Source organism: Chenopodium album, chromosome 4 (assembly GCF_948465745.1).
Source record: "Chenopodium album chromosome 4, dcCheAlbu1.1, whole genome shotgun sequence".
In the NCBI taxonomy this organism is placed as follows: domain Eukaryota; kingdom Viridiplantae; phylum Streptophyta; class Magnoliopsida; order Caryophyllales; family Amaranthaceae; genus Chenopodium; species Chenopodium album.
Window position 1 is genome coordinate 54089246 of NC_137837.1, and position 16290 is coordinate 54105535.

A 16290-nucleotide genomic window follows, 5' to 3' on the forward strand; every position below is an offset into this window, starting at 1 on the left:
TCTGATTGGCCGAATTTTCACTTTTAACTATTGAGGGGAATCTAGGGTTTTTACCCTAGGTTTTCACCCCTCTATAAATAGAAGGTTGACTTTCCCTTGGATTCACACTTACGTGAATCTTTGGGAGATTCTTGAATCTCTGACTTTCAAAGACATGACTTATTCAGCATCCGACACTCGGCCAATCGTTCGCCTGTTCCAGCAGACTTAAAGACCAAGCGCCTCTAGTACCTTCTTCTAAGGTAACCGCCTGATCCTTTCTTAGCTTTATTTTTGCATTTTTCTTTTTCAAAAATTGTTTCCCAAATGCACCCGACACAACATAGGTTAGCGATCAGCCAGTCACCGGGGACGGATGAATCTAGAACTAGGAGTTCAAAATGCTCGTTCGAGGACTCCCTTTTGAGTACTTCTCCAAATCCGACCATGTCTGTGCCCTTGCAGGACACAATGGAAAGAACAAAGTAGGCCAGTCGGAAGTATAGGACGGATGGTACCTGATACCATTCAAAAAGTTCAACGGTCTACTCAGATGGCCCCACTAAGGCGCCTGTTTATGTGGTTCGCCATGATCCTCCAAGTAACGTTAGTATTCCAAGCTCCTCAATTCTAAGGGAGTTGGATGATGAACAACAAACCCTCGGGCCGAGTGAATTGGTGCCGGATGTTGAGAGGAGGGAGGACACTGCTGGCACCAGCCTGCAGGCCCCCATCTCAGAGGAGAACTCCGATGATGACTCTAAGTCATCATCTTCAAACTACACCTTCGTCTACTTGGAGGAGGCACGGTCTAAACTTGTGGATGCCCGAGAATCCTTTTCAGTAGATATAGGAGAAGGCTGAGCGGAACCGCCTGCTTTGTGGCGACAGGAACGTGCCCTTTGTTTTTTGCACGTTGCCGAGAGTAGGCATAAAATATTGACGGCCGACCTCGGAAAATTTCTTTCAACTCATGTCATGGGACATGGTTATCTGCTCTGTGCCGGATGGTGAGGACATGGTCACTTGGCCAGAGAAAGCCAGCTATGGTGATCAGTGCTTTAATTTGGATGCTACGAGGCGTCCATTCAGGCTGGACTACGCTTCCCTCTCCATCCGAACCTGGAGAGAATTTTGGACGGATAGCAGCTGGGTATCTGGAAACTAGCCCCCAATTCTTGGGTTAACATGTTGGCCTATGTTGCCGCCTGTAAGATGCTGGAGGTGGAGCCCAGCTTCCTAGCATTCACTCACATGCACTACTTGAGCAAGACTCCACACGCAAGCGGGGCCGACTGGTTTACTCTAACCAGCCAAAAAGGCTACAAGATGACGCTGGGGAACAGGCGGTACAACCGCTGGAACAAGGAGCCGCCCCTCCTTGCTGGAAAGAAAGCCCTACCGCCTTTCCCAAGGCTAGCACATGTTTTTGAACAAGATCATTGAGGGGCTTTGAAATGAGTGACAAATTCTTGATAAATCTTCTATAAAACCCAGCATGTCCTAAGAAAGATCTCATCTCTTTCACATTGACCGGAGTTGGAAGTTTTTCAATAACCTCAATTTTTGCTTTTTCCACCTCTATACCCTTATGAGAAATCTTATGGCCAAGGAATATGCCTTCTTCAACCATGAAGTGACACTTTTCCAAATTCAATACCAAGTTCACCTTCTCACACCTTGCTAGACATTTCTCAAGATTTTACAGGCATGCCTCAAATGAAACACCATCTACGGAGAAATCGTCCATAAACACCTCCATCTCCTCCTCCAACATGTCTCCAAATATACTCATCATGCATCTTTGAAATGCCGCCAGAGCATTAAAAAGGCCAAAGGGAATTCTCCTATAAGCAAATGTTCCATATGGACAAGTAAAGGTTGTTTTCTCTTGGTCATCCGGGTAGATAGGGATTTGGAAAAATCCCGAATAACCATCTAGAAAACAATAGAACTTGTGCCTCATTAGTCTCTCAAGCATTTGATCAATAAAAGGAAGGGGGAAGTGATCTTTCTTTGTAAATGTGTTTAGATGTCTATAGTTTATACGCATCCTCCATCTCGTGACCGTCCTCGTCGAAATGAGCTCACCTTTCTCATTCTCAACTATGGTTATTCCTCCCTTCTTTGGGATATCATGAATGGGAGAGACCCACCTAGAATTCGAGATGGGGAATATGATTCCCGCATCCAAAGGTTTGGTGATCTCCTTCTTCACTACCTCTCCCATTTGGGGGTGTAGCTTCCGTTATCTCTCAATAGAGGGAAGAACACTTTCCTCAAGGGTTATGTGATGTTTACATAAAGCGGGGCTTATACCCTTGATGTCATCGATGGTTTATCCCAAAGCACCTTGGTGCCTTCTCAAAACATCACATAACTCTTGAGTTTGGCTCTTGCTCAAAGATGCACTAATAATTACGGGATAAGTAGAATTTGGGCCTAAGAACTCATACCTAAGATGTGATGGTAGAGGTTTGAGTTCCACCATTGGAACACCTTTACCATCTTTTTTTTAAGCCGCTTGAAAAGCTTCTTGGCTTGAGATCATGCACAATTGCTTATCACTTCCTTCCAAGATCTCATCAATGACTCTTTCAAGGAAAGCCATTTCTTTTCCATGCTTCCCTATCTTTTCTTTGTTAAAAAAAATACTCAAGAGGATCATTAGAGGAGAGCAAGTGCTCTTGCATGGAATTCACAATATCATCTAAAATTTTGATTCTCATACAATTCTCTAAAGAAGAAGAAGGGTATTGCATACTCTCATTTAAATCAAATTCAATCTCTTCTTCCCCTTCTTTTAGAGAAATTTTAGCACTCTTACATCAATCAAAGCTCCCGATGTTGCAAGGAATGGTCTACCAAGAATGATGGTAATGTTGGAATCTTCTCCATATCAAGCACAACAAAATCTACCAGGATCACAAATTTCCCAACCCTTAAGGGAACATCCTCAACCTTACCTTTTGGGATTTTAATGGACCTATCGGCTAATTGTAAGGTAATGTTGGTAGGTGCAAGTTCTCCTGGCTCAAGTCTTTGATAAACCAAGTATCGCATAAGGCTAACACTAGTTCCTAGGTCACACAAGGCATTATCAATTTGTGTCTTGTTAATAGCACAAGGGATGGAAAAATTCCATGGATCCTTTAACTTAGGTGTCATCTTGTTCATTATGATAGCACTACAATTTTTGGTCAAACTAACCGTTTCCCCCAAATCACATGTTCTCCTACCACTCAAGATTTCCTTAAGAAATTTAGCATAATTCAGCATTTGGTCAATGACATTGGTGAATGGAAGGGTAAGGTAAAGTTGCCTAAGCATCTCTATAAACTTGCCAAATTGTTCATCTAATTTATGTCTATGAAACTTTTAGCGGTATCAGAGCTTAGGCTTGATAACTTCTCTTACTTTTTCTTTTGCTTTCTCAACTTGTTCCTCATCAACTCTCTTGATCAACGAAATCTCATCTTCCTCATGCTTAATAGGATCCTTATTAGGGCTCTCCTTCACATCACTCTTCTTAGAAACTCCACTCTTGAGAATCCTACCAATCCTAGTCACAATTGCACTCATAGGACTCTTAGGATCGAAACCTTGTGAAGTCAAAGAAGAAAGATTAGCAAACTTTTTTAACATACTAGCCAATTGAGAAATTTGGTTTTCTAACCCCTTACTATAAGTCATCATGTCATTAATCTTCTCATTACTAAGGGTTATATGAGAATTTAACATCTTAGTTTGGTTCAACATTTTTAACGCGGGTTAAGACTAAATCTTTGAAACTAATCCTCCCACGGTCAAAACTTAATTTGTAAACACTTAACCAACCCAAATACTAGTATAGACGCAAGTCAAAGGTAGAACCCAAGGGAGTGGAGGGAAGTTAACTATTCCTAAAGTTAAGCTATCTCGAAATCCAAGAAGGAATGTAGGTTGTCTAAATCAACTAAACAAACAAGCAAACACCAAGTAATAAATATATCGAACACTAGGGAATTAGGATCCACATATACTTGCAATGAATACACATTAATTGAGGTGGAGATTGATTAATTCGAGTATTGTGAGGGAAGAGAGATAATGCGATCAAAAGAGCTCGATAAGCTATCTCTTAGAGGTCAAACTAGCGCCAACTACGAAAGACTCTACTAGGAACGTCACAAGCCAAACTCAAGCAATTAATGCAAGCTACAGATCAATGGTCCGTATCAATGTAGACACACAATGCAATCTAGCATGAAGAACAAGGTTGATCACTCTTTCTAATCCATACACATGCATAAAATCAATCAACCAATTTAATCACAATGCTAAATCAATAAAAAAAACCTCCCAATTAGCTAATAATCAATCACTAATACATGCTTCACTGTATCCCTAGCAAGAAAACTAATCATTAAGAAAATAAAAAATAAAGGGAAATTCTACATGCTGGCCTCCAAGTTTTTATTTTTCTACGTTGAAGACACACTTTTTTCCAACTCTCTCAAGTGACACTATGGTTTTGCAAAATTATGTATAGTGCCCTTTTTTGGGTTTTATGGCTAACCTTTTGATTTTTTTGGTTAACCAAAATTAATTTTTTATAAAAAAAAAACAAATTCTTCAAAAAAAAAAAATAAAAAAAAATTTAAAAAATAAAAAAAATCACAGCCCCCAACCTAGGACCACCCTCCCCACCACCAACCCTAGCCACCGCCCCACTGCCACCATCAGCCGCGGAGCGTCAGTCGCCTTTCCTACCCCAACCCCCTTCCGTCGCAACTAAATCACCCCCAACCCCCTCGCGTGTTTCCACTAAACCACCACCAACCCAGATCCCAAGAAACGGAGTAATTGAAGGTAAGGGGGGTCGGAATTGGGAGGAAGAAGGGTAAGGGCGCCGGGATTGAGACGGAGAAGGAGTTTCGAGGGTGGAGGGATGGTTTTTCTGGGTTTTCGTGGGGGATGGAAAGGGGTTGGTGGTCCGATTCGTGGGGTAAGGAGGGGTAGGGGACGCCGCACTGGGGGAGGGGGAGTCTGGGCGCCAGTGGAGATGGGGGACGGGGCCGACAGCGCCGGCGCGTTAAAAAGGGATTCTGGGCGCCGGTGGTGTATGGGGGTTGGGGTTGTGGATGGTAGACAGGGTGGTGGGAGTGTGGACGTGGTGGTGGGAGGGTGGTCGTGGGTTTGGGGTGTTTTTTTTTTTTTTAAAAAAAATTCTTTTTTTTATTTTATTATTTAAAAATATAATTTAATTAATTTTTAAACCAAAAAACCTAAGGTTAACCATTGTAATTATAAAAGTTAGCCATAAACTAAAAAAAAGGACACTATACATAATTTTGCAAAACCATAGTGTCACTTGAGAGAGTTGGAAAAAAGTGTGTCTTCCACGTAGAAAAATAAAAACCTGGAGGCCACCATGTAGAATTTCAAATTAATCAAATTCATCAACATCATTTCAATTAATCAAATTCATCAACATCATTTCAATTAAATTAATTCAATCAATTAATCAATAAACTTGAACAATCAACAAAACAATTGAAATCAAAAGCTAAATATTGAATTAAAGAAAAGAAGATTCTTACAAGCTTGATCAAATAAAAGGTAATTCAAACCAACTGCAACTAACATTTATCACCAATGATCAATCTTCAATACTTCTCTTAGTGCAAAATTTAAAATCTAGAGTTTCTCTCTCTATGAAAATCAAACCTAAATCTAATTCTCAACTCTCTAATTCTTCCTTCTCTCTCTAAAATTCCACCTCTTTCTAAAAATAAAAGAAAAGTCTATATATAGTAAAACTAACAAAGAGAAATTAGTTAGATCGTCAAAAATAGACCCATACATGCACGAACATCTTCAAAAGAATGAGCGGTTGCGCAAAACTTGGTACGGAACAGGGAAAGTAGGCGGCGCGCCCGCGCCAGGGCCATGCGCACCCACGCCACCAGGCTGCGCGGCCACGACATAGATGCGCGTGCCCGCGCCTTGGAACAGGACAACCCCCTTCACCATCACTTTGATGCTCCTCATGCACTCCGCTCGATGCTCATGATAAACAAGGGACATGACAGACCAAAAATCCTCTCGACGGTGGGTTCAACACGAGAATTCATGCCCCCACGGCTTGAATGCACGACCTAAAGTCAAATGGAACTTGCACTTCTCCATGCTTGAGCTTCAAATAGAGAACATTAGGCATCCTAACCAATGACAAACTTGGGAAGAGGTCTCAGGATTCTTCGGATAACGACCTTAACCTGAAAAATCAAAGAAAACATGAAAATAAAATGGAAAAAGACAAGAAAAACCAAGAAATGCATGAAAGTGGAAAATAAATAATTAAAGAGCAAACTAAAGAAAAAAAGATCAAAACTAAGGAAAAAGGAAAGAAAAGAACTATAAAAGCAATCTTAAATCATCCTAAAAGAGAACAAATGAGTGCCATAAATGAAACTCATCAAATTCCGTTCTCAATTACATAATTTAACCATCTCCTAGATGAAGAAGGTTGATCATAGAAACTTAAGTGGCCTTGGGCCTTTGGAATAAATTCAAAAGGGGTACCTCTTTGAGCATTATTTTGAAAATTCCCCCTACTTTAATTACTCCGATTACCCCTACCTTTATTTTTGCCATGATTTTGATTACGGTTACCATAACCTTGGTTATGATCCCCATACCCTTGGCCATGACTTTGAAAATTATAACCATGGTTGTTATAGTAACCACGAAACCCTTGGGTTCTTTGGTTCCCATAACCACTATTTTGGTTATAATTATCATAGTTCCCATGGTTGTGATAATTTCTATTCTCAACATTCCTATAAACATCAAATCTAGGTCCAAAATCATTATTTGCAACATAATTTACAATCTCACTCCCATTTCCATCATACTCATCATTTCTATCACAAGAAACATAGGGGCAAAAAGAAGAATCATGATCATTCATTCCACATAGATCACAAAACCAACATTCACTAATCAAAAAACAAGAAGAGGGAAGAGTGTTAGGGTAACCAGATGTACCTCTCCCCTTAGTTTAAGAGGGAAGAATTGGTGCTTGTGAAGTTGCACCTTCGAGCTTAACCTTGATAGATACTACCTCTTTCCCTAAGCTAAATCTGAAATTTGCGTAGACAAATTATTAATAGCATTGAGTTGTTTAATTGAGCATCCCGTAGTGCTACTCTTGTTTATCGGCTCTTTCTCACCATCATTCCATTCTATGTACTGTCTAACTATATCCTTAATAATACCAACAACCTCTTCCTCGGTCTTGTTTATGATCGGTCCTCTGGCTCCGGCATCAAGACTTGACCTCCCTTGATGGCTAAAACCACCATAAAAATTTGGATAATTAGGTAAGTGGGAATTCGATGGAGAGGACATTCGCGTTGATACTCTTTATATCTCTCCCATGCTTCATAGAGGCTTTCACTAGACCTTTTCTTGAAACCTTGAATCAAAGCTCTTGCCTCCGCCGTTTTCTTTTGAGGGAAGAAACGGGAAAGGAATTCTTTATTGACTTCATCCCAAGTTCTCATGGAATTAGGCTTCACTTCCTTTTCTAGCCACTCTTGAGGTCTTCCAATTACAGAGAAAGGAAATAGCTTGAGCCTTATGAATTCTTGAGCAACCCCGTTCACCTTAATTGTGTTGCAATATTTCTCAAACTCCTTAACATGATTTAGGGGACTTTCATTTGTTCTTCCACTATATTGTCGCCTTTCAATTAAAGTTATAATTGCCGGCTTGATTTCAAAGTCACTTTTCGGGGTTAATAATGGAGCAATTACGCTCTAATACTTGTATGCACCCGTAGTTCCCAACTGCTTCAATGTTACTCTTGGGACTTCTCCCATGTTCACTTGCACACATAATCTCAAAGGAAAGTATAAGTAGTACAACTACAAATTTAGCCTAAATGAGAAAAATCTTTTTGTATTTTTCGGGATAAGGTGAAATACACTCAACAACAATAGGAAAAAACTACGCCATTCCTCGACAACGGTGCCATTTTTTATGCTCGGGGGTTAAGACTAGGTCATTGAAACTAATCTTCCCACAGTGAAAACAAAATTTGTAAACACTTAACCAACCCAAAAACTAGTATAGTAGAAAGTCAAAGGTCGAACCCAAGGGAATGGAGGGAAGTTAACTATTTCTAAAGTTAAGCTATCTCGAAATGCAAGAAGGAATGTAGGCTGTCTAAATCAACTAACCAAACAAGAAAACACCAAGTAATAAATATATCGAACACTAGGGAATTAGGATCCACATATACTTGCAATGAATAAACACTGATTGAGGTGGAGATTGATTAATTAGAGTAATGCGAGGGAGGAGAGATAATGCAATCAAAAGAGCTCGTCAAGCTATCTCTTATAGGTCAAACTAGCGCCAACTACGAAAAACTCTACTAGGAACGTCACAAGCCAAGCTCAAGCAATTAATGCAAGCTACAAATCAATGGTTTGTATCAATGTAGACACACATTGCAATCTAGCATGGAGAACAAGGTTGATCACTCCTTCAAATCCATAAACATGCACAAATTCAATCAACTAATTTAATCATAATGCTAAATCAATCAAAAACCTTCCAATTAGCTAATTTTCCATCACTAATACATGCTTCATCATATCCCTAGCAAGCAAACTACTCACAATCCATTAAAGAAATAAAAAATAAAGCTATACAATTCATCTAATTCTTCAACATTATTTCAATTAAACTAATTCAATCAAACAATCAATAAACTTGAACAATCAACAAGACAATTGAAATCAAAAGCTAAAGATTGAATAAAGAAAATAACATTCTTATAAACTTGATCAAATCAAAGATAATGTACTTGAATTCAAACCAATTGCAACAAACGTCAATAACTAATCATCAAACTACAATAATTATCTTACTACAAAATCTAAAATCTAGAGTTTCTCTCTCTAAGAAAATCAAACCTATATCTAATTATCAACACTCTAATTCTGCCTTCTCTCTTTGAAATTCCTTCTTGTTCTAAAAATCAAAGAAAAGTCTATATATTGTAAAACTAACAAAGAGAAATTAGTTATATCTTCCAAAATACACCCGTACAGGCGCGGTCTTCTTCAAGAGAATGAGCAGTCGTGCAAAATTTGGTACGGAATAAGGAAAGCAAGTGACAAGCCCGCGCCACTAGGCTGTGCAGCCACGCCAAAGTCGCGTGCTCCCGCGGATGGGAACAAGGTATCCCCCTTCACCCTCACTTTGATGCTCCGCGTTTGCTTTAATCGATGCTCTTGATAAACACGGGACATGACAGACCCAAAATCATCTCGACGGTGGGTTCAACACGAGAATTCGTGCCCCCACGGCTTGAATGCACGGCCTAAGGTCAAATGGAACTTGCACTTCTCCATGCTTGAGTTTCAAATAGAGAACACTAGGCATATTAACCAATGCAAAACTTGGGAAGGGGTCTCAGGAATCTTCGAATAACGACCTTAACCTGAAAAATCAAAGAAAACATACAAATAAAAAGGAAAAGACAAGAAAAACCAAGAAATGCACGAAAGTGGAAAATAACTAAGTAAAGAGAAAACAAAAGAAATAAATATCAAAACTAAGGGAAAAGGAAAGAAAAGAACTATAAAAGCTATCTAAAATCATCCTAAAAGAGATCAAATGAGTGCCATAAATGACACTCATCAAATTTCATTCTCAATTACATCCTCTAACTATCTCCTAGATGAAGAAGGTTGATCATAGAAACTATCATAGTGGCCTTGGACCTTTGGAATAAATTCGGGTGGGGTATCTCTTGAGAATTATTTTGAAAATTCCCCCTACTTTGATTACTCCAATTACTCCTACCTTGATTTCGGCCATGATTTTGATTACGGTTAACATAACCTTGGTTATGATCCCCATACCCTTGGCCATGACTTTGACAATTATAACCATGGTTGTTATAGTAACCACGAAACCCTTGGGTTCTTTGGTTCCCAAAACCACTATTTTGGTTATAATTATCATAGTTCCCATGGTTACGATAATTTCTATTCTCAACATTCCTATAGACATCAAATCCAGGTCTAAAATCATTATTAGAAACATAATTCACATGCTCACTCCCATTACCATCATATTCATCATTTCTATCACAAGAAACATAGGGGCAGAAAGAAGCATCATGATCATTCATTCCACATAGATCAAAAACCAACATTCACTAATCATACAACAAGAAGAGGGAAGAGTGTTAGAGTAAGAAGATGTACCTCTCCCCTTAGTTTAAGAGGGAAGAATTGGTACTTGTAAAGTTGCACCCTCGAGCTTAACCTTGATAGATTCTACCTCTTTCCCTAAGCTAAATCTGAAATTTGCGTAGACAAATTATTAATAGCATTTAGTTGTTCAGTTGAGCATCCCGTAGTGCTACTCTTGTTTATCAGCTCTTTCTCACCATCTTCCCATTCCATGTAGGGTCTAACTACATCCTTAATAATACCAACAACCTCTTCCTAAGTCTTGTTTATGATCGGGCCTCCGACTTCGGCATCAAGACTTGATCTCCCTTGATGGCTAAAACCACCATAAAAATTTGGATGATTAGGTAAGTGGGAATTCGATGGAGAGGACACTCGCGTTGATACTCTTTATATCTCTCCCATTCTTCATAGAGGCTTTCACTAGACCTTTTGTTGAAACCTTAAATCAAAGCTCTTGCCTCCGCCGTTTACTTTTGAGGGAAGAAATGGGAAAGGAATTATTTAGTGACTTCATCCCAAGTTCTCAAGGAATTAGGCTTTACTTCCTTGTATAGCCACTCTTGAGTTCTTCCAATTAGAGTGAAAGGAAATAGCTTGAGCCTTATGAATTCTTGAGCAACCCCGTTCACCTTAATTGTGTTGCAATATTTCTCGAACTCCTTAAGATGATTTAGGGGACTTTCATTTGTTCTTCCACTATATTGTCGCCTTTGAATCTAAGATATAATTGCCGGCTAGATTTCAAAGTTACTTTCCGGGATTAATAATGGAGCAATTCCGCTCTAATACTTTTATGAACCCGGAGTTCCTAACTGCTTCAATGTTACTCTTGGGACTTCAATGTTACTCTTGTTTATGATCGGACTCTAAGACTAGGTTATGGAAATTAATCCTCCCACGGTCAAAACTAAATTTGTAAACACTTAGCTAACACAAATACTAGTATAGAGGCAAGTCAAAGGTCGAACCCAAGGGAATAGAGGGAAGTTAACTATTGCTAAAGTTAAGCTATCTAGAAATGCAAGAAGGAATGTAGATTGTCTAAATCAACTAAACAAACAAGCAAACACCAAGTAATAAATATATCGAACACTAGGGATTTAGGATCCACATATACTTGCAATGCATACACACTGATTGAGGTGGAGGTTGATTAATTAGAGTAATGCGAGGGAGGAGATATAATGCAATCAAAAGAGCTCGACAAGCTATCTCCTATAGGTTTAACTAGCGCCAACTACGAAAGACTCTACTAGGAACGTCACAAGCCAAACTCAACTAAATATATCGAACACTAGGGATTTAGGATCCACATATACTTGCAATGCATACACACTGATTGAGGTGGAGGTTGATTAATTAGAGTAATGCGAGGGAGGAGATATAATGCAATCAAAAGAGCTCGACAAGCTATCTCCTATAGGTCTAACTAGCGCCAACTACGAAAGACTCTACTAGGAACGTCACAAGCCAAACTCAAGCAATTAATGCATGCTACAAATCAATGGTCTGTATCAATGTAGACACACTGATGTGTCTATTTTATATAGTGTTTTACCCCCGTCCCGTGGTCATTATTAGTAGTGTTTTTGGCTCTTTCGGGCCACTTTTATTACTAATATGTGTTTTCTAGTGTTTTCGTAGTTTTGGTTAAGTTTTGCAGGGAATTGCACCTTTGGAGCATTTTCCAGGGATTTTTATGAAGCGACTACGAGCATTGGAGGAACACGACCACTTTTGGAGCCCAAGGCCGGCTAGAGTCATCGAGCCGGTGATTAAGGGCTCGGTTATTTGGATCACGAGGCAATTGGACCATGGATTCGAGACCCGAGAGGAAATATGGATTGGGCCGAGAAATCTAGCCCAATCGAAGTCCAAGCCTCGAAGAAGAAGACCGGACACGATCGGGCAAGCATACGCCCGATCGGGCGGATGCGTGCAAGGGCAGGATGCGCAGCAAGCCGAGGCGCGCCCGATCGTGCGAGGCTTAGCACGATCGGGCGGTGCAGTGAGAAGAGCATGCGAGGAAAAAAAAAAGGCGCGCCCGATCGGGCGACCTCTAGCCCGATCGGGCGCGTGTATTTTTAGGGGACGATTAGCGTCGTTTTAATTTGTTTTAGTTTAGGATTTTTGTACGGAGTATAAATACTCCTCCGTAATACGTTTTTAGGTCGTCTCTTCTTTTGGGAGGAGATCTTCTTCTCTCTTCTTCTCTTAACCTTCTTTCTCTTAGACTTTCTCTCTCTACTTAGTATTTTTCTCTCTCTTAAATTCTCTCTAACTCTTGTACTTAATTTCTTCATTAATTTCAGATTTGTTTGGTACAATTTCTTCCCTTTCTAATTTCAGCTATTTTAATTGTTTTCTTGTTTATGTTTTTAATTGTTTATTTGATTGGATTAGCTATGATGATTAGTGAGTAGTTTAATTCTAGGGTTTAAGGGGATCCATAATTAATATGAAGGGATAGCTTGTTATTATTGATTGTTGATATTGCATGATAATTTCCTATTGAATTGTTTTAATTCTTTGCAATTAGAATATGAATCGAGCAGATGTAATTTGGTTGTGAATGTTTAGCAATATTGAATTGATGAATCGAGCAGATGTTGATTTAATATTAAAGGCTTTTTTTAATAGGAACTTAGGTCTAATAAATTGCGAGAGCCTGTTAGATCTATGTTGGTTAATAAATTGCGAGAGCCTGTTAATCATATTATCTATGCATTGTTAATTATTAATTACTTCGTTCTATCCCGGAATATTAATTATTGGTGAACCTGTGACCCTAGGTTTCCTTATTATTGATTCTTTTCTCCCTATACTCATTCTTCGTAGTATAGAATTCACATTCAAAATATTAGTTACTTGGATAATTTAGATTATATTAATTAATTAGAATTAAAAAGACTTGTTTCCCTGTGGAGTTCGACCCTACTTCCCTATCTACCTTAGTTAGTGATTTAGGTAATTACTTTTGATTAGGGGATACGACTTTACCCTGTCAAAAATTGGCGCCGTTGCCGGGGAAACGGTTTTATTTTTATTTCTAATTATTATTAGAGTCTAGATTATTTTTAATTTATTTTTTTTATTATTATTATTTTTTTTAATTTATAATTTTATTTTTTTTTATGATTTGAAAATATCCATGCTTATGTCACTACAAGAATTATATAATTTTTATGCAGCACCTAACTACTGTAGTTGTCAACGTCTTTGTCATGAAAATCCTAAATGCCCTTATAGTGAGTTTTTTGTGCGTGCTCCGGATGATTTTAGAGTCTTTCCATATACATATGATCATATTCGGAAACGATTAGTTGCTAATGAAAGTTATTGGAAGGATCTTGATGAAAAAGTCTACGGACACTATAATAATATGAATGTTATTGAGGATGAAGAACCGTCGGTTATAGAATTTGTGGTTGAAAAATCATTGGTTGACGAATCGGTGATTGAAAAATCATTAGTTGTAGAAACGGTGGTTGATAATTCCTTTGTTGATGATGAGGTTATTTGTGACGGTAAAATTTTAAAGTCATTATTGGAAGATCAAGACAATGACTACCTCCATGTTCGTTCTATTAATTCTAAATTTTTAGCGGAGGAAGTAGAAGGTTGTGGTGTATTTTCATCTCCCTCTTTTGATTTTTCTTTCTACCTTGAGTTCTCTTTATGTGCTCCTAACTTTCTCTTTGTAGGGATAAATGTGCTTGCTATTAAGCCCTATATAGTGCTTAATGAAATGTTTGCAGGAGCGTTTGATAAGTTACTCAAGGCATTGAATTCTTCCGATTGAGAGAAGGAGTATGGTCGAGCGGGACCTTGATAAACTAGCGCTTTGCGAAAGGCAACCCGTATTTTGTTGTTTTTTTTATTTAGTTTTTTATTTATTTATTTGTTTGTGTGTTTTCTTTTTGTTTTGTTTTAGAGAGGTAGAGGAGAGTATATCTTATATTAGTGGGAGTGTGTTTTTGTACAGGTATAGGTTTAAGAGGTCAAAAGACTTAGAAGAAATTGAAGACGAAGAAAAACAAAGGAAACGACTGGGCTCGCGCCCGATCGGGCGAAGCTCGCCCGATCGGGCGCGCAAGGAGGGTTAATTTTCATGCCTCCACTCGCCCGATCGGGCGAATTTGCGCGATCGGGCGCGAGAAGAGAGCTGGAATCGAGCCTTAATTAGCCCGATCGGGCGGAGTCGCCCGATCGGGCGCGCAAGTGCAGTCAGAAACTCGAGCAAATTTCGCCCGATCGGGCGAGGTTGCCCGATCGGGCGCAAATCGAGTTAAGGAAAAGATATATCGGGCAGAGCTCGCCCGATCGGGCGCGCGTACGTGTCAGCAACTTTGTCAACTTCGACAGGCCATAACTTTTGCGTTTCTTATCCGATTTTTGCGTGTGACCTGTCGTTGGAAAGCTCTTCAAGTCTTATTTCTAATGCAATTGGAATAACTGCATTATCATTTATATATCAAAAGTTATGATCAGAATAGTGCACCTGACTCAAATTTGAACTTTTTCCCACTAACACTTTGTTTCTTTCTTGCCCAATTTTGTTCCAAAGAGATGTATTGCAATCCTCGAGACTTTGGTGACATTGATGTGGTGATGATGAAGAGTAGTCACCTTGACTACTAGCTTCCCTTTAAGACAATGAGGACATTGTCTGATTTAGCTTGGGGGGAGGTTCTCGTGTTCGTATGGTACATCTTTCACTCTCTCTCTTCTCTTTTTATTTTTATTTTTCTTAGTATAGATTTTATTACTTTCTTAGGTTAGTTTTGTTCCAATGAATTGTAAATCATGCTTCCCTGTGCCCCTTACTTGAGAAAATTGTTCTGATTCTTGGTATTTGATGATGAATATTGTGGATTTGTTGGTCATGATTTGAAGTCTAATTGTTTGGATTCCTTAACTTGCGTCAATTTTGTCCAAACTACTTGTGAATATAGTGCTTGACTAGTTGATTTGGTAAGGAATGTGTGATAGTTCCATAATTCCTGGTATGTCAATGAATTTTAGTATTGGTTTGCAACTATAAGTAATGTTTATATGATTCATTATTATGCACATTGAGGAGGACGAAGGCATTTGTTCTTTTAGGTAGCCTCCAGATGATTGTAGATACATTTGTTCCCTTCTTGCTACCCATGTTGTTGCCTTGACTTTTTGTTGTTTATTAGCCATATTACAAGCCTATTTTGCCCCATTGGTTACTAGTCCCAAGCTTGGCTTGGGGGAGCTATTAGTGAGTGAGGTGAGGGAGTTGTAGTGTGCTTACTATTTGCACAAATTTGGGTGGGATTTGAGAAGTTGTTTTGTTGTTATTCATGTTTATTTTTGATGAGTTTCAGAGTTATATTTTCTTGAAAAAATAAAGCATGATGTTATGAAAAAATAGAAGTTCAAAGAAATAAAAAGTGCGAAAAAAATAAGTGAACTTCGAAAGAAAAAAAAATGTTCAAATGTTCTATTTGGAGGTTGATCAAAGAAAAATAATTTTGAGCCTCAATGAAATATTCAAGTTGGGAAAATAAAGTTTGTTTATTCACTCTACTTCTTCATTATTATATCTTATGAGTGAAATTGAAGAGTTGGGATTATTTATTATGATTGGAGTTTATTTGATTGATGTTAGAGTTGGTTATGTAGGAGATGTATGATCATTATTTATTTTGATCATGGGTTTTATTAGGATATGGCTCCTTTAAGCATAGCTTTTCTCTCACTTATTCCCAAATTTATCCTACCCTTTACCCTAGCCTTACATTACAAGCTTTAAAGACCTTCTGACCTTTGTGCATAGAATTATATGAATGTGAAAGTGTTGTTTATCAATGCAAGTTATGATTTGGCATATTTCGAGTCGACTAGTAGGATTGAGCGTTCATTGTTTTATACACACGAGAGTGTGAGTTGGGAGGGCATTGTTCACATTAAAGGGGTGGTTGGAGAGCGATCGAGTACATATTTTACTCGCCACATAAATGAGAGTCGAGTGTGTGAGCAATAGTCTTGAATTCTATATGCTCTTGTGGTTTGCTCT

At 38.6% G+C, this 16290-nt stretch overlaps 2 non-coding genes across 2 annotated transcripts; both read left to right on the top strand.

The window, feature by feature from the left end:
• Positions 1-7356: 7356 nt before the first annotated feature.
• On the top strand, positions 7357-7462 carry LOC145629560 (small nucleolar RNA R71). The gene has a single exon (XR_014111725.1). It is a non-coding gene; the product is annotated as a small nucleolar RNA R71 (small nucleolar RNA).
• Positions 7463-10595: 3133 nt separating this feature from the next.
• Positions 10596-10701, top strand: LOC145629588 (small nucleolar RNA R71). The gene has a single exon (XR_014111752.1). It is a non-coding gene; the product is annotated as a small nucleolar RNA R71 (small nucleolar RNA).
• Positions 10702-16290: the final 5589 nt, after the last annotated feature.